The 21684-nt window shown below is 48.0% G+C and overlaps 1 protein-coding gene across 4 annotated transcripts in view; it reads right to left on the reverse strand.

Moving 5' to 3' along the window:
- Window positions 1–21684, reverse strand: part of PRKN (parkin RBR E3 ubiquitin protein ligase) — a 1086879-nt gene that overhangs the window by 408634 nt on the left and 656561 nt on the right. The window lies entirely within an intron of this gene.

A 21684-nucleotide genomic window follows, 5' to 3' on the forward strand; every position in this document is an offset into this window, starting at 1 on the left:
AGGGAAGCCCATTAAGTATATAATTTAAAAAAAAAACAACAACTGTGTTTAACAAGTTACTCATGAAATTCCTGGAAGTTTAACAATTGATTCTGGCTTGTCAGGAAGAGCCAGCCCTGCTCATGTCTTCCAGAAGATCCTCTAGAAACTCCCCATACCTGTGGTCTAGTTCTTCCAAAACCAGTGAGATGGAGACCAGGGCTCTCCTCATGGCCATCTCTATCCTCATTGACAACACGACAGAAGCAGGAAGAAACCGTCTGAGATTCTCATGGCGAGCTCACCTAGCCTTTCCTAATTAAAAATGCTGAACGGTGACCAGCAGCTACTCTCTCCCGTTGCCAACCACACACTCTACAGCGCCTCACCTTCTTTTCTAGTTTCTTCCTGAGGAGTTTTTTACATGTTCAAGGTACAATGACTCCATGTTCTACCAGGTCCTTCCAGATTGTTGGATCATTGAGTTTCTTCCTTGCAGACAAATGTGTTGAGTTGACTTAGCACTGATCTGTTTCTGTGGGAGCATTGTCCAGGCTCAGGGACATCAGAACCTCAAAGTAATAGCACCTTTACTTTTTGGTGACATTTCTGTATCTACATTCCAATTATTCAGTAGCTTGAACTACATTCTCACTCATTAGTAAATTATGATACAGCCCTTATGGCTCTCTAAGAGAATGACTGTTCCTGTTTAAGCCAAGTATAACCTATAAAAAATCTGCCTGGCTTCTAATTAAAGGTATAGCAGAGTGTTCTCCAAATTAGTACCATTATCTTCCATCTGGTTTCTTCTCAGTTCCCCTGCCTCTGTCCAGACCACCGAGCATATTCATCTTCCCAAAGTCCAGCTGAGAAAATATCACCATCCTGTCTTTCAGTAGTACCCATTATAGATGAAATAAGCTTTGTGTGTTATATTTGAAGATTTCTACAACTTTCTACATGTCTTAACCTTCCCTTTTGACCCCTTAGTCTCTTTCCTGCATACATCCAATTCTAGTAAAATCAGATTATATTGCCAATCTATTCCTACTTCCCGTTTCCTTATCTTGGCTCATTCTTTACTGCCACTTACAATATCCTCTGCTCCACTCCAACCATCAAAGACAGACTGAGATCAGGTTCAGGTCAAATCACGCATCCACCCTGAACAAGAACAGCAGTGTCCTTCTAACGCAGAACTGGCTACGTCTGCACTATGCATGCTCTGTTCTCTAAGTCAGTGAGCTTATCTTACAATTTTTGTATCTCTCACTGTCTTGCCAGGAACCTAGAAATATCTATCTATTTTTTAAATTTTTATATATTATATCTCCCATAGACTTCAGATGATGAATATTGCTTAGGATAAACACCTATTTTTATTGTATTATTATTATTAGTGGTTTTTATGTTTTGAAAGGAGGAAAGAGTAAAATAATGTTTTACTCATTCAAAAATATAAAAAATGAAAAGGCTAGTGTTCCAAACCATGGCACTTATTTGGGGGCTGTTCTAATTTATGAGCCAAATGTGCTATAATACACCTGAAGTCTTCTCCTCTCTTCTTACTTCATCCTTCATCTGCTCTCTCTGAATGGCCGGTAATTAGATTGCATTATACAATCACTGGAGGCAACAGGCCGTGATCTCCGTGGGCATCAGCGGCAGTCCCAGCCCACTCGCATCCTCCTTCACACCCGCCTGCCCAGAGCCCAGGTGATGAGCACTGGAGCCTTACCTGTCCTGGGCCCTCCTCCCTATTATCTCCTTGAGTTTACGCAGTCACGGGGAGAATGTGACCAGCATGTGTCACTAATGAAACACTAAGACTTAGATGCCTGCTGTGGAGCTCAGTCTTGTTTCAGTGTTAAATAGGCCACTCTCACTGATTTATAAAAAATAAAGGAAATGTCTTTTTTTTTTTTTTAAACAGAGAGGTATAGCACAGTGCCTTAGTACTTTTAAGATGTACTTGGATTTGCAGATATTTGATAGAGCCTCAGTACTCAGTACTGAACACCCATGCACACTTCCACTTGGGCAGGACTCTGACACCAGGCTTGAGGCAAGTCTCTTGTGCAAGCCTCGCTAGCCAGCTCTGGACTGAGAACACCTATTTTCTGGGTTTGTGTGTGTGTGTGTGTGTGTGTGTGTGTGTGCGCGCGCACGCCTCTCAAGATGTCATGCCCATTACAGCTCTCACCAATGACACCGGTCCTTCCCGTTGGCCTCGTTCATTGTTTCATGCATTCATTCGGTAGATGTTTATTACATTCATGCTTGCAGCCATTCACTTACTCTTGTTAAGGGCTGCAGTGTTAAGTGTGAACTAAACAGACGTGGAATCTACCAAGGGCAAAAGGCTCATCCTGTGACGTCAGGCACAGAGGTAGGTCAGATTGCGTCACTGGAGAAGGAAGTGAGAGGAGGGAGGTGAGATGCTGGCAGGGTCACAGGCACCAGGGCTGGGTGCTCTCCTCCTGGGGGCTGGGCACTCCCCTCCTGAGAGGGCTGGGTGCTCCCCACCCGGGAGGATGTCCCAGCAGGGGCCCTAGCACTGGGTGGGAGTCAGCTGCCTGAAGTGCCATGGGAGATAAGGCTTCTACTTACTATCACTTTAAGTTACTGAGGGCAGAATGTAGTTTGGAGGAAAAAATTCTGAATTTCTCGATAATGAAAATATGAAGTCGTGTGGCAGAGAGGATGGCGCTCTCCAAGTCTGCCTTAATTGGGTGCTAAAAATAGATGTTTTAAAAGTCTTGTTTCCTGTCTGGGCCATCCAACATTCAGGAGAAGAGCTTTTAATCTCAGCGATGTGCTAATTGTCTGTAACGGCCTGTAAACAAACTCCCTAAACTATTAACCTTCTCTCTCTAGCCAGAGATTCAGGAAATTAGTCTTTGAAAGAGAAGTCCCCAGCAGGTTGCCTGAGGGGGTGTCCCAAAGTAGAGACACTGTCACTTTGCTTGGAAGGGACTCAAGGTCAAACCTGAGGTGCCCACTGCAATGTGGTCAAGAGACCCCAGAATCTAACCAGATGAAGACCAGCCCCCTCCTCTGCCGGGTTCCCTTAGCTGTATTTCTATCTAGAGGGAGGATATAAATCTCAGCGCCTCTCAAATAGCTTTCAGACACACAATCTGAAATGCCAGGATTTTTTTTTTAAAACAGCAAAACAGTCTCGCTCAATTAACTAACAAAGTTTGAGCTGCACATGTCAAAATTGAGGCCTTTATCGACGGTGGAGTTTTTTTTTTTGATGTAGAAAGGAAATGACCGTCCGACGCTCAGGACGTGGGTCAGGGAATTTAGTATCTTCCTCTGTTCTCTTCACCAGCTCTAAAATGCAAAAAAAAAAAAAAAAAAAAAAAATCCCCCCCAAAATTTGATTAGTTCTGGTAGAGGAATAATTGTAGAACAGCCAAAAAATGTTATGAAAAAGATGGCCAACGAAGAGACGCCTTCCCGGGCATGCGTCCACGGTTATTTAGAGTGACAGTGACTCCCCGTGGCAGGGATGAGAGGGGGACAGAGCGGGGCCCGGCGGAGGTTCACACAGGACAGAACGGCCTCCGGGGGACTTCGGGTTAGGAAACACTGACAGGTCAAACTGGAGACATAGTCCATGACTTGACAAATGGCGCCAGAGGGACTATAATAGCCTCTGCTGGGCCTGTCCGCGCTCTTCCACGCGGGCGGCTCGAGAGCACGTGTGCAGGAAGGTGGAGGCAGCACACGTCGACGGGAAAGGGAGTCCTAAGCCTGGAATCCAGCAGAGTGAACCACGTCAATGACCCAGCGCCGGCAGAGAAATTCCTGAGGCCAGAAAAGTCAAAACTACCGATGCCTGCGTCAGAGACGACACCTGTGGAAAACCAGTCCACAGAGAGTGGGAAAGAAACCACGCGCGGGGAGGTCTACACACCGCGCACGGAACTGCCCGCGTTCCCAGCGTCAGGAGAAGTGGTCCGCTATCATGAAAAACAGAAAGACAAACACCCACCAGAAACCTGAAGGGAAAAACGGGCCAAAACAAGCAATTCACAAAGGAATCAATACAAACAGCCGTTTTGCCCAGAAAGCGGCTCAGGGTCAGGCAGCAGCGATGCATCAAGTGGGTCGCGGACCACAGCTCGGGTCCGACACTGGCTGGAGGGCAGCAGCGAGGCTCTGAGCCATGCGGTGGTGGACACAGGCTGGCAGGGCCTGGTGGCTGGGAACCCCCCACACAATAGCCCCCCTAGCCCTTCCGCACACACAGCCCCCCACACACAGCCCCTGCACACACAGCCCGGCACACACAGCCCCTGCACACACAGCCCCGCACACACAGCCCCTGCACACACATTGCTTGCACTGCATGCGTGGGTAAGCTCTGAAGACCAGACAGGAAGCCTGGGCATCAGGCAACGAAACAGGTGTCTGGGCAGGATGCACCCGAGTCGCATACCCCGGATGAGGAATTCCCTAATAGGCTGGGTAGGACCAAGGTGGTGGAGCGCCCTCAGGAGGGAGACCCAGGCTTGAGGCCCCAGCGCCGCTTATCTGCCAGGTGACAGCGGACATCAGTCCAAACCCCGCCTTCCCCACCAGGCCTCAGGTGATGTGCGTGGCCTGGACCAGCAAGCAGGCCTGCTTAGCAGCACACAGCCTCAGTGAGAAGTCGGACTAGGAAACAGGCCAGGCTCCCGCAGAACACGGCACTCTGGGCGGGCGGACAACTGCAGACCCACACGCAGCCCTGGTGCTTCTAACCTCGGCGCCGGGAGGCATGAGGCTGTCAAATCGGGCCTCACCGAGCAGATCCACCAAGCTGGACCCCGTCGTAACCCTGGCAAGGACAAGGCTTAACCCACGACGTTGCAAGCCACAAAACTCGACAGGGGCAGGACAGCACCCGGGGTCGGGAGGCCCGCAGGGAGGCTGACTCTGAAGGAGAGCCCAGGCTCCATGCGCCCCGCATCTGCTGCCCCACGCTCCTCGCTTGCTCATCATGACCGGCATTTTAGAAGCCGCAGCGCTGGAGTCACACTGAGGTGGGGTGGAGGCTGTTCTTCCAGCTCCAAATGAAATGACTTCTGCAGTTGTTTTATCCGAAAACTAAACTCATTTCCCCTCTTCCTGAGCCCGGATAGCCGGCTCCCGGGGAGGACAAATAAAAGCAACCGGCGCAGCAACTTCAGGGGAGACACCTCTCAAATCTGATTGAGGTTTTAGGATTTTATTTGAAATACGCAACCAGTTTGTAGGTTCATGGAAACGACTGTCATGACCGCCCTCTCTGCACCCCTGGCTGCAGCCTCCCCTCCCCGGCCCGCACTGGGGGAGGCGCACGGAGCATCTTCCCAGCCCAGGCCAGTTTCTGTGGAATCCCCTCAGCCCCCCTTGTACTCATGATTTTGCTTGGCCCAAAAGTTGCAGCCGAGGAAGCCAAAATGTAGAGGCAGGCAGGGGCCCCTCACCAGGACACCGGTCTTGGCATGAGGATCTCTGCTGGAAACAGCAGGCCGGCCTTGTGGCAGGTGCACGGGACCCGCTAGACCACCTGGGCAGGAAGTTGAGAAGTTGAGTGAGAACAGGGACTGGAGACTGGAGGTTTGAGCCTCGGGAACAATGGAGCCCCCCAGGCTACAGCCCGATTCATTCCCCCGCAGCTTGGGCCAGACTAGTGTGCATCCCCAACCCACATCCCACCGCGCACAGCCTCACGCCTTCCTCCAGGGACTTGCCGCCTTCCCTGAGAGGACACCAAATAAACAGGAGACTGGCGGGGTGGGGGGAAGGCGTTACAGCTCAGAGATGTAGCCCCTCTAGGTGTCTCTCTAACTCACTACTTAGACGTTGAGTTATTTTTCCCTCCGTGCAGTGCTGCTCCCAAGACTGCAGCCCGGCTAGGCGACAGGTTTCCTTCCTGAGCTTAGGACAATCCAGAGGACAGAGCCCGGGGCTCAGCGGGGAGTCTTGGTCTGAAATCTGGATCAAAGCTTTGTTTTAAATCTTCAGGCCATGAGAAAATTCCGAGGGAGGCCGCGTGTGGGCCCAGGTGCAGGAGCGCGCTGGCGAGGCCCGGAGCAGGCGCCTCCCGCCCCAGAGCGCAGGGGTTGTGCCAAGCGCGCTCTCCCAGCCGCCGGGGCTACCCACACGGACCACGGAACTGTTTTCGGGCGCTGACCTGAGGGGTATCTAGCAGTGTCGCTGGCCTCCCCTGTGACCCCAGAAATGTCCCCAGACAGCATGGAAACTCCAGCTCGGGCCCAGCGCCGTGGGCGCTCCGTGCCAGGGCCGCTCCTGCACCGCACACGCAGCAGCAGCGCAGAGCTGGCTCACAAGCATCCCTTTCCTCAGAATAATAAAATATTTCCATTTGGCTCACGAGGCAGGCTCGATCCTGACAGATCCATCGGGGAATGTCTAGCTGCCCAGGGCCATCGGCTCAGCTCCTGCGCCCTGGGTGTGGAGAGCCAGGCGCTCTCCACCTGCCCCCTCACGCCGTTCTCAGGGCCTTGGTGGGCTCCGGGGGGTCCGCGCAGGCCCAAGAACCCCGCGTCCTCCCCCGGCCCCAGCTTGGGCGGTGTTGGCGTCACGGCGCTGTTCTGGGGCACATCAGTCTACGCTCACACACAAATGTCAGGGGGAACCAGAAAGCAGGAAAAGCAGACATGGTGAGAGACCGGAGGAGGAGAGCGATTCTGTGCCTTCTGCTAGTCTCGCTCCAGAACCCGCTGGCAGAACAGACCAGGCCGCCCGGGCTCCCCAGGGGAAGCTTCCAGGGCATTCGGGGAAAACGGACCTGCCTTGATTAAGCCAAATGTTCAAGAGAGCTATGCAGGATGACTTTACCTGCTAAATGGATGCAAAAAGAAAAAGTCCCCCAAACCTGAAATTCATTATTTCATTTTCTGAATCAAAATCTCTCTCCATATGGACTTGGAGCTGCAAAAGCCAAAAATATCATCCTTGCAGCCAGATGCGCAGGAGCGCTGACAGCTCTGTGACATCCTGCGTGTGTGATGGCACCATCACGTTCCACGCCTTTGATCATTTTTCTACCGCCCTGCTTGGCGCCAGTTCTGCCGCAGGAGTTTCCTGCCATAGAGTCCCATTAAGAGCCAGTTTCTTAGTGGTTTGAAAGGGCACCAAGGACATGTCCACGGGTAACTTTAACTTGAAAATCTGGCACGTGTGTTCCGCCCCGGAGAGTCCTGCCAGAGCCCATGGGCACTGATGGCAGCCAGGTGCCTGCTGCTCCCGCCATGCCAGCCGGGACGGCGAGGCTCAGATGCCCCAGCAGTAGTCGCTGGCCCCCCTCACACTCATTTCCCAGAGCAGAAGTGGGCAGCAGGCACAGCAGCACCCTCCCTAACATCCTGCGTGCAAGAAGTGGGGGTCCCGGAGGGGCTGCAAACCCCAGGGCACATGGCCGCTGGTGGAAACATTTGAACATCACTTTATAGTTTGTGGGTTTATTATGGGACCATCACCACAGTCCCGACACGCCTTTTACAGGGGTGTTCCCGGCCTCGCTGAGTGAGCAGGTCTGGCGGGGTGGGTGACACAATGAAAACTCACTCCACCTGCAGGGCCGGGCCCGATCTCCATTTTCTTTGCTTTCTGCTCCACCTTCGACAGCACCAGGCACCATCTCACAGCCCTTAGAGGATGAGCAAAGGAGGCAGAGGAAGGCGCTCAGCGGGGGTCTCCCCCACACCCCCTGACCAGGGCCAGGATTTAATTACACAGCTGCAATCAATTAGCGCCTCATTCCTCTTCATGGAAGATCACTGTGACCTAGTCAATTCGGGTTTATCATGGACACCATTTGACGTTAGCCTTCAGACTCGCCGGCAGACATAATGGCCTTGAGATGGGCACACAAAGAGGCCCCACGGTAAGAAGGTCAAGTGCACAGTTAAATGCAATTGCACTTGTCAGGAGCTCATCCAGTCCCAGGAGGCTTAGGCTGTTCTGTTGATGTCAAGTCCTTGGAGAATAAATACATTCCCTTCAGAGAGAGCGTCTGCACCTGATGTGGGTTAATGGCGGTAGAGCGTCAGGGACAGTGCTGATTATTTGTACTGTGGGAAAATTTTCTGAGCAACAATATTATTTTTTAAACAGCACACTAAGTGTTTGTCTCCTACTTTTTCAACCACATGGAGTTTTGAGCATGGAACTAAATTTTACAGTTTATTCCCAAACTTTCCCTTAAGTCATGACTTGACTATGTATGAATGTTTTGTGTTGTTTTTATTTTAAAAGTGATCATTTATGTCCTACACCATGGCAGAATGTGCGGTAGCTTCTATAGCAAGCCAAGGTCCTGGTGTTTGTAAAACGCATGGATCGTGAAGCTTTTTCTTTGTCAGGAATTAGCATCATTTCATGGCTCTTGATTTTCATGAAAGAATGTCAGAGTCTTTACTTAAAAGGTCGTTGGATCTGCCTATTTTTGCTTTCAAAAAAGCAACTCCAGTGAATACACTTTCCTGGCCCTTGCGCATAGCCGGTCGCAGTGTAAGCTGAGCGGGGCTGTATTTGTTCATTCCTTTCCAGGTAGGCCACAGCCTCTGTCCTCTGCAAGTGTCCTAAATAGCTTTCTCAGGCTTTTCGGTTCTTTCCAGGCCCCTCACCTGTGGTCTGAGGAGACACCCAGTGGGGCTCCCACACCTCATTTCTTATTTCTGAATGAAACATGAGTTTATTTTTAATAGGTTTTTAATTTTATTATTATTACTTTTATAACACTGGCTCCCGTGGTGGTTGTGTATTACATGGGTGGGCTCCCCGTCAGGTGCTATTGCCACCCACCACTGAGACACCCACAGTCTGCTGTGCTCCCCCTGCCCCCCACCTCCCACCCTCAGCCCCTCTGGGTCTGTCCTCCCCTTCCTAGTGCTCCTCCCTTGGCTTCCTCCCACCCTGTGCCTGGGTTCTCTGTCCTCCACATCTAAGAGCCACTTGCCGGTATCAGTCTTTCTCCTTCACAGTCGCTCACAGCTCCCTACATCTCATTTCACGGAAGGATGTGCTGCCCAGCTGTGGGGCCCCTGGTCTAGGGCCTCCCACAGGTTTGGGCTCAGCCGCTGGCCTCGGCAACAGGCTGGAGCCAGGAGGTCGGCAGAAGGGAAGCCCCGGATCTGCCGAGCCCTGCAGCCTCGCCCACCCCAGGCTGCTCCCAGGGCCCAGTCAGCCTCCGTCCAGGTTCATCTTCCTGCCAACCTTGTTTCCTCCCTTTCCCCTCCACAGACTTGATCTCTAATTAGAAAGTAAAAACAGGGCCTCCCCGGTGGTGCAGCGGATGAGCACTGGGCTGCAAAGCTGCCCGCAACCTCTGCAGAGCCGATTCCATCCCTGGCTGCCGGGGAGGGTCCCACATGGCACACAGACCTCTCCTGCCGCCCGCTGCTCCCCTCAGCAGTGTGCTTCGGTCCTTCTGCCTGTTCTGCTCCCCGCTCTGGCTCTGGTGAATTCTCTCACCCTCCTGCGCTTCTGACTGTACCCAGTGCTTGTATAAATAAATAAATTAATTTTAAAAAAAGAAAGTAAAAACAATCTCACACCCCAGTTCTGTCTCGTTCTCTGCTCTGGGGCAGCCGCCAACAACTACATCCTGTCACGAGGCATCTGCAGCCGCCACCAGGGGCTGAAGTCGCTGTGAGAATTTCTAAAGTGATGCCCTAGACGACGTCTCATCCTCGATGCTTCTGCACCACCAAGGCCCAATTCCTTCCACGATGCATTTCCATATGATCACATGCCTGCAGAGTCCTCCCATTGATACTAAAACAGATTTGTGAGCAACAACGTTGTTCCCACCTAACTCAAACTACCTCCTCTGTGCTGAGGCTGGGGCCAGACCCCACATCCGGATTAATATCTCATTTCCAAAAGAACTACTTATGTGTGTGTTTCCCAACAAGAAAGGGATCTTAGTAGTCACCAACATCTGACAAAGTGCATTTGGGTTAAGACCTAAAATCATCAAATATGTCCGCACCAATCACCTTATTTGATCCTAACGCCGCCTCTGGGATTAACCAGGTTTAGGGAATTAAGGTCAACATAACCGATGTGCCCCTACCCAGGCAATGGTTTGGGGGCTGGTGGCCTGCTTGTGTGGCCCCAATCACGGAGCGGTCTGCACTCTGTGGTGCCAACCTCGCCCCTTCTGCTAAATGAGACGGATCCTGCATTCCCCAAAGAGATGAGACTCAGACCCTGAAGATCCAGGGCTTCAGAAATTCTAACTTTGGAACTACCAGCTGGAGCCGAACGTGCAAGGTACACCTGCGTGCGTTTGGTTGCCCTGAGGGACACCTGTGCCAGGTGCTCTACACTGTCTTCAGGGCTTCCTGGGAGGCCACACACCTAATCCCCAGAGACCAGCCGGAAAGACAGAGGAGGAGGGGCAGGGCCATGGTGGACTCACATTTGTCCTCGAGGCTGAGACACCCCAGCTAGGGAGAAAGATAGCTAATGGATGAGGACACACACACACACACACACACACACACACACACTCTGCACAACCAGGTGACAAGCTTATACGAACATTATAAACACAAGTCGATGCCACACATTCCGTATGTGAATCTATGGGATGCCATAACAGAGATGTTTCCAGGGAAATGTATAATCATAAATGCTCTGAATTGAGAAGCTGAATGCCATGGTTACAGGTAAAACAGAGATCATAAAGAATGCTAAGTTCTAGTTCTTTGAAAATGTATATTACAAGAATCTAGACATCTCCCAACCCCGCTCCCAAGACACCCTGATCTTGACTGTAAAAGACAATGGAAGGGGGAGAAGGAAGAAGCAGAGACTAACTCTCCTTGAGCTGGTGACACAGATCATGATGATGTAAGAATGTAGATGATTCCAGACCACTTATGCAATAATACGTGTCTTTGGGTAACTCTGGGATGAGAAGTGTGTCTTGGACCTGTACATACTTTGTATTCTTGAGAGTGACACAAACAGGAAAAGCTTCACCAGGACAGGCATTCTGAGAGTGATCAGCTTTAAAGGAAACACCGAAGGGATTAGTTACTGTTAGTCAAGGGGTCCGGGCTGGACAATCAGGGACTGGAGTCGGCTGGGGACATGAAGCCAATCTGTCTTGCTTGGAATACCGTGTCTTTGCCAGAATCAGGAATCACAGTCCGCCTGTGGACATAGGGACACTGATGCCGGCTGATGTAGCCTGAGAACAGAGGGAGGCCCGACCCACGGTATCCCAGTACCCACGGTATCCCGTGGGTACCCACGGATACCCACGGTATCTCCAGTGACCTTGGAGAGCAATGCAGGGACACAGTCATTTGCTCCCATTTGTGTCACCCACATCACGACACTGGGACCTTGGGAGACAGGGGTGGTGTGGGGGGCAGCAACTCGTGGGGTTAGTCTCATGGAGAGACACTCCTGGTCCTCAGCGACCGGGAACGCTAGCTGCCGTCACCTTGCCCTGTGCAGTGCAGAAAGCGCCACCAGCACGCAAGGCCAAGGGGAGACAGGCCCCCCGCGGCGGAGCCCTCCATGGCCGCAGCCATGTTCACCATCACCCCATGTTCTCCCTGCGATCAGGAGAGCTGCATCTCCCAATAAAGGGGATGTGTGACCTGGGTTGTAACTGTAAATTGTGGGGCTTCAGCTCCATGGTGTTCATCTGTGAGGACCGATCTGATGGGGCGTGGTAGGTCCTCCCCATGGACTCGGGCACTTTAAGGGACACGATGCGTCCAGGGGCCCTGGCAAAGGCTCTGGCAGAGCCAGGGAAGCCCTAGCCTCAGAGGCAGACAAGGGAGGCCACCTAACCCTCCTCGCCCAGGACGATATTGCTTTTGTCCGTGCAGCCCCTGGGATAGCCTTTGTCCTACTTGCCATTACTGAAAGGGGTGTCATTAACAGCGCCATTAAACGAATCGGGGCTACATGTCTGTGCCCTGTCTTATCTGACATGTGTCTGTCTGTGCCAGCACAGGGCTGAGGTCCGAGAAAGCCTGAAGCAATCGGGCCAGTCATTGGCAGAGTCCGTGGAAAACCCAGGAGACTCCAGGTTCACCCCTTGGGAAATAAAGACAGAAAACACGCCTGGCAGGTCAGAGCTCACCACCAGCTCACAAGCCCTCAGAAGCTTTTGCTACAAGGCCTTTTGCCACATACCAACAAGTCTAGAATGCTTTACTAGTTGGTAACAATTGTTTATTTTGGGATGGTAACAAGCTCAAAGAGGAGGCGCATATTGCACATATTAAGTCTATAATGTACTTATAGTCACCAATGCCAATGTCTACAAGGTTCTCCCCACACCATCAAGCAATTCTCAGACACCAGCTGCTTTCTGACATATCTTCCAGGAGAGAGTCAGATGGCACAGGTTAAGCGTTCAGTCCTACAAAGACACCCCATTTCACCTTCAGAGGCCAATCAAATCCGGATTGTCACCCAGGAGGTGACAACAATCTCCTCCTGGGTTCAATTAATTTGTTAGACAGAACCCAGAGAAACATTCTTCATGCTAGGTTTATGGCTTCTTGTGAAAGGATATAACTCAGAAATAGTCAGAGGGAGGAGCTGTTTGGTGCAAGTCTTGGAAAAGGGGGTGCAGAGACTCCCTGCTCCCGGGGTGGGGGCACTCAAGTCTGCCGGCCCCCCAGGTGCTCAGCAGTTTGGAAACTCTCAGAACCAGCCCCTTGGGTTTATGGAACTTCACCACACAGGCACGACGAAGTGACTGACCACGGGAGTCTGGGTTCCACCTCAAGCGCCTCTCCCCTACCCTGGAGGTCAGGGGTGGGAAGTTCTGTTCACAAGGTGGACTCCCCAGATCACCTGTCCCTTCTTAGGTGCAGTCCCAAGGTGGCCTCATTCACATAATACCAGGAAGCTGCGTCATTCCCCTGGCTTAGGGAATTCTGAGGGCTTCAGCATCTCTGAGTGAGGATAAAGACCAAATGATGATAAACCCTAACACTGCAGAACAGAGTTTTTAACTCCTCAAGAAAGCTAACGACGCACGTGTAAGTCACGCATGTGCCAATCAGTATTTTCCATCTAACACTGGCCAGAAAGGACCAGACACACAAACCTTCTGAAGAAGCATCAGTGTTTACTACAAAGTCCGTATTATTTTAAGAACTCCAGGCTCAAAGAATGCAATTTCACACACGCGGCTCAGAAGGGGCATTTACATATTACTCAGTGAAGTGTGGCTTTTCATTTAGATCAAATGACTGTTCTAAATTAATTTTCTCAGTTTTGATTCCAAGTTTTCTTGTGCATGTACAAAACGTTAAGTGATAGCTGCTAGCGCTAGCTTGCTTAGCGGAAGAACCTCACAACCAAGAACTGTTCGCCATTTTTGCAAAATCAAATCACCCCTAACGCAGCCCAGACATGTGAATCACAGACATAAAATCCCTATGTAAACTTGATTTATAACTGTTACGTTAATGATACCTTGATAAGTAACAAAACTTTTCATGAACTTGCTCTCAGGCATTCGAGCTATTGAGAATATATATGAATTGAATTGAATATATATTGAATATATATGAATCTGTCATAAAAATGTACTTTTTTTGTTCAGAAGCCATACAAGCCCAAGTTTTAACCACCCTTAGGCTGCTCATCGCTGGGTGGGTGTGGTGCACATGCTAATAAACATGTTTGCTTTTCTCCATCTTGCTGGGACATGGGCTAAAGAACACAGGAAGGTAGAGAGAGAAGAATTTTTTTTGCCCTGACACATCATATAAATTAATTTATGAGAGTCTTCTCAATCTGTTCTCATTTTGTTAAAAAAACCAGCAATCTTTAATCCAAGTGTTCAATGAATGAAGTAAATGTAAATAAGTAAATATAAATAACTGAAGAAATAATTGCAAGAAGACAGGGAAACTAATCCCATAAAAGTGAAGGCTAAACTGGAATAATAGTGAAAATTCTAAAGATACATAAGATGTCCATTCTGAAGGCAATAACTTAACGTTTGGAATATTTTAATTTTGGAAAGAATCTTTCAATGCAACTCCCATTTTTAATTAGGTAAGTTTTTGCCACATAAAAAAGTGAAATCAAGTAAACCTCAGATTTTGCTGCATTTAAATGTGGTGCGATTTTCAAAGAATCTGTATAAATAAAAATAATTTGATTTGACAAGTTAGGTTTTGTAAAACATATGCCAAAGAAAGGTTCTCTAGTGACATAAGGACAGTACTTGGGACAATATTCTGCCAAAAGTATTTACTCTTTGTGATTTATTTCTTATTTCTTTTTTTTTTTTAGTTATATATATTTTGCATCATTGTTCATTTTTAAACAATGTTTGCTTCCCCGCCCCTGGTGTAGTCCCCACAGAATCTCCTTCCCCAAGGCCCCGTGCACCATCACCTCAGTCCCCTGTGCAACTCCCTCCCTCCCTTGATCCATCTCCCTCCTCCTCCCCTGCAGGATGTTTCTAGTTTATAATTTTCTGTTTTTGTTTTGTTTTCTTGTATTTTGTATTGTTATTTTTTCCTCTGATGTCTTATTTGGTTCCTCTATATTCCTCCTATAAGTGAAACCATCTGATATTTTTCTTTTTCTTTCTGACTTATTTCACTGAGCACGATCCCTTCTAGCTCCACCCATGTTGCTGTGAATGGCATGAGTTTTATCTTTTTTGATTGCTGAGTAATATTCCATTGTGTATTTATACCACATCTTCTTGATCCTGTCATCTATTTTTGGGCATTTGGGTTGTGTCCAGGTTTGACCTATTATCAATAGTGCTGCGATAAATAGGGGTACAGGTGTTCTTTTGAATCAATATTTTTGTGTCCTTTGGGTAGATCCACAGGAGTGGAATTGCCAGGTCGTATGGTAGCTCCATTTTTAGTAGACTGAGGAACCCCCACACAGCTTTCCATAGTGGCTGGACCAGTTTGCACTCCCACCAGCAGTGGAGGACCACAAGGAGATACCACCTTAAACCAGTAAAAATGGCACATATCAAAAAAAAACAACCTAGCAACAACAAATGTTGGCGAGGATGTGGTGAAAAAGGAATGCTTTATAACTTAAACAAAAGTTGGAACTGAGAACGTTCTATCGAATTCCTCTCTGTACTTGCGAGCAGCAGAGGGAGATTTTCTCAGTTATGATCTACAGAGAAACACCCGTTGGAGGTATTAACAATTTCAAATGCCTTAGTTACATGACAACTTTGAAGAAGATTGCAGGCAATTATATTTTCCAATTAAAAATACTACAAAATGCATTTCAAATAATTACTATTACCCAGGGCCTCCCCGGTGGTGTAGGGGTTAAAGTCTCAGTGCTATCAAGCTATCGCCAGGCACTGCGGCCTGGGTTCCATCCCTGGCCAGGGAGCTACCCACAGGGCGCAGCAGACCTCTCCTGTCTCCCCACTGCTCCCTCAGCAGTGGATTTCAGTAGATCCTCCTGTTCTGCTCCCCATTCTGACTTTGGTGAATCTTTTCACACCCCTACACTTCTGGCTTATACCCCAGTTCTTGTATGCATAAATAAATAAAAATAAATATTAAAAAAGGTACTAATATCCAGTGTTGGAGATAGATATAGCTATTAAACAGATTAATATGTATAAATACCAATGGACATGTTATATATTACACTTACAAATATTATAGAGTGAATTTTTTAAAATCATTTTGAGTAGAACATTTTCATCGATCCATTAATACTCTAAAACTTGTCATCTATTAAATGTTTCAGGTTATTGTATAATTGTAATTCTTTGCCGTGTTCCCATTACTCTCACCAGCTGAATTCTGGTGGCTGCCCCGGCACACTTGGCCTCTGAAGTCCAGCACAGGCCGAGATCACCTCCCGAGCCCTGCTCTGACCCACAGCTGAGTCTCAGCCAGAGGGAGAGTCAGTGTGTCCTCGGAACAGAAGAACGCAGGTGCTGGGGGAGGGGTGTTGGCCCTCAGCAGAAAGACACTCTGAGAGAGGTCAGAGGGAGAGAGGCGTGGGAAGGAAGGAGGAGAACTCAGATGCTGGGGCTCGGGGTCCAGCTCAGCATAATGTCTGGAGATGCACGTTTAGTTCATTCTTTTCCTCACTGTGTTTTATTGAATGTTCCTACCGAGAACTATCACTGATGGACACGGTTTATTTCAAACATTTAGCTGTCACAAATAACGCTGCTAGGAAGTCTCCTTATATGTCTTCTTGACAGCTCTGTGTTTACTTCTGATTGGCATGCACCTGCAAATGGAGTTGCAGGGGCATAGGATAAGGACGCAGTACTCTTTAGTAGGTAATTGCCAGTTTTCCAATACAGTCACATCAAACAGACTTCCAGAAGCAGAATATGGGAGTTTTGCTTGCTTCATGTCCTTCCCCCAAACTTGGGATTGTCAGTCTCTTAATGTTAAGTATTCCATTAAGTAAAGCAAAAAAATAAACGTTTAGACATTAAGACCAATTAGTAGCAACCAGACGGGAACAGGGCAGAGGAACAGATAAATCAGCTGAGATGGGTCAATTATATGGTAAAGGAGAAAACGAAGACTTTTGGTGGTAAACTTGATTTTTTAATAGTTTTTCTTGTGGTGACTGGTACACGACACTGTATGTGATGCACATGTATTGGTTCACACTTCAGATGTATGTTACCACAGCTGGGGGGGGCGGGGCTTGGCGTGTCATATACAGATGTTGATTTTTAGTGGTGCAAACCTGAAACCACTGTGGTCACACAATGTCACTTCGATTAAACAAGCAAGAAAGAAGTTTTTTTTTTTTTTTTTCTTATTTTTTTTTTTTATTTCTCTGAAGAGGAAATGCAAATGGCCAACAGGCATATGAAAAAATGTTCAACATCACTTGTCATCAGGGAAATGCAAATCAAAACTACCATGAGATACCATCTTACACCAGTGAGAATGGCACATATTAAAAAAACTAGCAACAACAAATGTTGGCGAGGGTGTGGAGAAAAAGGAACTCTCCTGCACTGCTGGTGGGAGTGCAAACTGGTCCAACCACTGTGGAAAGCTGTGTGGAGATTTCTGGACCTACTAAACATAGAGCTTCCATATGATCCAGCAATTCCACTCCTAGGTATTTACCCAAAGGACACAGAAACATCCATTCCAAAGAGCACCTGCACCCCTATGTTTATAGCAGCACTGTTTACAATAGCTAAGCTTTGGAAACAGCCCAAATGCCCAAAAATAGATGACTGGATCAAGAAGATGTGGTCCATATACACCATGGAATATTACTCAGCATTCAAAAAAGATAAACACATGCAATTTGCAGCAACATGGATGGTGCTGGAAGGGATCATGCTCAGCGAAATAAGCCAAAAAGAAAAAGAAAAATACCGGATGGTCTCACTCATAGCAGGAATCTAGAAAACTTAAATAAGGGACCAGGAAAATGAATATAAGAAAGTGAAAATCAAAATCAACAAAAAACTATGAACCAGAGACACTTTTTGGGGGGTGGGGGGCGGGAGGGGAAGGATTGGGGTCAGAATGGGGCGTTTGCAATTGTATGGGGGAATATAAAAATAAAATTTAATATTAAAAAAAATATTTATGTATAAATTCATCTAAAAAAATAAATAAATAAATGTCTGCTTTGGAGAAAAAAAAAAAAAAGTTTGGTCCCTGTTTCATCGCAATGATGCTGAGAATGTACCCCTCTCTGCCATACCACCCCACTGCTGGGCTGCAGGGCTGTCACACTCTCTGAGCACCCCAAACAAAACACGTTCTACCTTGAAGTACTCATCACAGTTCTTTGACTCGCAGGGGAGCTCAATATGTAGCTGCTGAATGCTCAGGTTGCTGGGCTTGAAAATTAGGTCTGATGACAGGAAAGGTGTCCCAGATGTCGGACACCTGCGTCAGGTTGCTTTGTCCGAGCTGGAGATGGGGCAGGAGGCAGTTCTCTCTGCTCACACGCCTGCACGTGATTGTGTGGCATGATGGAGTGAGGACCCCACTCCAGCTCGTCCCGCTCCGTGTTCTGCAAATCTCCAACTGGGCCTACAAAACCTTGAAATTCCACTCCTCATGCACCTCAGTGCAGGGCTGGGGCTGTGTTCCCTGTGACCAGAATTTGCCAAGTTAACAAGACAAGCATGTGCATCTAGGCTGACACTCCAGGTTATTGACATTATTGCTTATTTGGCTGCAAATAGCTCTACAAGCTGTGGGGGCCACAAAGCACAAATCTTAGCACTAGTTGTCACGGGAAACGGCGGCTGCCCACGGATGTGGACCCTGCACAGGGCCCTCCTACTGCCGCTTGCCGTGCATGAAAAGCTGCCCCAGCAGCTTGCAGCGTTTGAGGACAGTAGCCAGCACAAATATTATCTTCAGTGGAAGTAACTTCTTCCCTTTACCAAGTTTATAATCGATTGCTAATTACGAGGATAAAATCCCAATTACAAACAAACGCCCAAGTCACTTACAATATTTTTCTAAGTAAAAAGAAAAAAGCTATTTGAAGGCTACGTGGGTTTTTATTTCCAATGAAAATGGACCTTAAAAAAATAATGCTTGATTCTCAACAAAGTTGGAGCGAGGGCCCCTTGGCTTTGGGAACGCTGCCGATTTGTAACACCCGTCCTCAGAAAATGAAATGCTGCAAACCCGGCCCTGTGCCCACAGGCAAGGCTGACCTTAACTGACAGAGAACAGGTCCCGGGGGATGGCAACACCACCCTGCTTGTGCCAGGGCTGCCGTGAACCCGCAGGGACAGCTGCACGGGGAGCGAGGCTCCATGGAGGAAGCGAAGGTCACTGACTGACGCCAGTGCGGACCTGGCTCACATTCCCAAGTGTCCATGTGGATAAAATATTTCTTCCCTTCTCCTAAATAACTGATCCCAAACAACAGAGCTGAGTGATCTGCACCTCAGGAGGCGGTTGCCAGAACTTGACCTACTGCTTCTTCCTAATAGCACCTTCAACTCTCAACAGATTTCTAATTTTCATTTTACTCAGTTTTGGAAAATTCCATTACATTCAGAAGGGGCTTTTAAAAGGAGGGCGTTTGTTGCCCTGCATGGAGCAGGTTTACTTTAATTCGGATCAGCAAATGTTGAAATCTCTGATGCAAAGACCTAGCTGGATATGGTGGGGTCAGTGGAACTGGCACCTTGTCCTTCCAGCTGCCTTAGCCTGGCAGGGCCCCCAGCCAGGACATGGCTCTGCTTTTCCAGCTCTTTCTGCCTTCTGGACATCTTTGGTATAACTTCACTGCTAATATTTTCCTTCTCACATGCAAACCTACCTTCTAACCCCGGCAGGTTAACAAAAAAAAAAAAAAAAAAAAAAAAAGCCTGCTTTTACCTTTCAGGCAAAACCAAAATGGTGCAGGATGGATGAGACATGTGAGAGACGGGTAATGCCAATCAGTGGTGTTGGTCCAACCAGTCCCTTGTGGTCTAGCCCTAGAGGTTTTCAAATGTCTTATCCTGAGCTTTATCTACAATATAGATGTACCAATAATTTTCAGTTAAGTCAGGGGGAGAATGAGGGTCACGAAGCATTACTTCTGAATTTCAAAGGAGGCCGTAGGTCCCCTGGGTGGGCAGCTCTGCCCACGGAGGCTTCCCCCCTCTGGAGGGTCAGTGCATCTCTCCCTCCAGGTGGGCTAGGGTGGGGCAGGCCGTACTTTTTCAGGAAGGTTCTCTCCGAGCAGAAGTAGAGAGAACTCGCCCCACAGTGGGATGGGGGCACAGTGTGAAGTAGTCTCCGCCTCAAGCTAGAAACACGTCTTTGAAGTTTCCTCTTTCATCTTCAAAAGTTGTAAGACAGTCCAGTCTAGGATGTGACTCACTCGTGTTTAGTGTAATATCAGTTGATGTTCTGATTGACCTTTTTCTGTGGCACGATGTGAAGGCACACCCCAAACACCACCCTGTCCCTGTCCCACACTCACGGGGCCACATCCCTCGTCCTTAGCAGGGCAGGTCACACTGGAGAACTCAGGTCCTGTTTGGTTCTAATTAGGAGAGCACGGTCTCCGGTGCTGTGACACACACACACACAGTCCAACAGTGTTTTGTGCCGCAAATACAAGCCTTGGCTGGAAAGGGCCAAGGTAAAGATTCTAGCCACAGTCCCGGAGCGGAGCGTGTCTGGAGTCTGCTCCTGCACTTCAGAGTCTCGGGACTACACACAACCATCAGCTCTCCCCAACGCCCCCGACATCCACGTCAGGAGAGGGTTGACAGAGCAGCCACCAAGCGATGTCTCAAAAGCCAGACACAACAGAATTGATACACTCATTACCAATCCTGGCATAAATGCCGAATGTAACCAAATAGAACGTGAACTGACAGGAGAAATCTGAGACGTCATAACTACACCACATTCCGTATGGCTCTTTGTTAAATAATGGGTGAGTGATACCAAAATAAGGTCCAGTGAGAGCTGAACTGCTGTCCCTCCAGAACACCCAGGCAAGCACAAGGGAACTTTCAGGTGAAACTACTAACCTCCAAGCCGCAGCAAAACCATTTACGGCTGTTGTCCGAGGCAGCATCAATTCAATAGGTGGATGAATTTTAGTGGACAAACTTGAATGCCAGAATATTATAAAACTATTTATACCAAACGATGGCGTCAAAACCCTAAGTCTCCCATTCTGACCCCAATCCCTCCCCTCCCGGGGGATTGCAATTGTATGGGGAATATAAAAATAAAATTTATTAATTAAAAAAAAAAGTATACATTGAGATCTATAGCATGATATTGATTGCACATACTTAAAAATGTACGTATTTAAAAAAAAAAAAAAAAACAAAACCCTAAGTCTCTAGTGGGAGCGCTGAGGAAAAGGACAGGGCAGCTTTTGGATTGAGGGTCCTCTGGGAACTGGTCTCATATTCCTGGAAGGTTAGATTTTGGCTGCGCAAACACAGTCACTTCCAGTTTGTCTTTAGCATTTTAATGGTTGGATGATGACCGATGATGAAGGAATCATGGGGGTCACGAGTGGCCCAAAAAGGAGGCAGTGGGGGAACAGCTGTGGCTATTTTTTTCTCTTTGTCAAATGATATAATGGTAATTCATGATTTTTGATGTTAGACGTTTTCAAATTTCACACTTTTAAATTTTAAGAAGAATTATAAAGTAAGTCTCAAGGAGCAGAAATACTATTTCCCCCAGGGGGTACCCAACATTAGGGGGAGTCTCCAAGATCCACATGGGGCAAAGAACACAAGTGTCCCTTTGGCGTTGGCCCCGTCATTTGGAGATGACTTTAGGTTACTGTTCTTGAGCCAAAGTGAGGCATGCAGGAAAGCTTTAAAACTTTTAGCAGCAATTTCTACTGGAAATCCTTAACAGTCATTCCACCTTTGCATGCAGAGCTTTCTGTTCTTGGCTCAAGTTTTGGCCTTTTCTTCATTAATTTGTAAATTTAAGACTATTAACTGATAACCTTGAGAAGATAAAGATCAACTCACTCCTGCAGATAAGTGGAGGCGTCTGCAAGGCCAGGTGCCAGGTGGGCAGATGCTGGCTCATCCAACACCTCAGGATGCTTTAGCTCTCAAATACTTTACCTTCTTCTTCAGGAGAGAGGAAAATACTTTACATGCAAGTAAACTTAAAGGGTGCAAATCATGTCCCTGAATTAAGTTTTAAGCCTAACACCTGGGAATGAATTACACACCCACTTTATATATTTTTCTACATATCA

The sequence above is a fragment of the Talpa occidentalis genome, unplaced genomic scaffold (genome assembly GCF_014898055.3).
Source record: "Talpa occidentalis isolate TD23 unplaced genomic scaffold, MPIMG_talOcc4v2.1 talOcc4.2, whole genome shotgun sequence".
In the NCBI taxonomy this organism is placed as follows: Eukaryota; Metazoa; Chordata; class Mammalia; order Eulipotyphla; family Talpidae; genus Talpa; species Talpa occidentalis.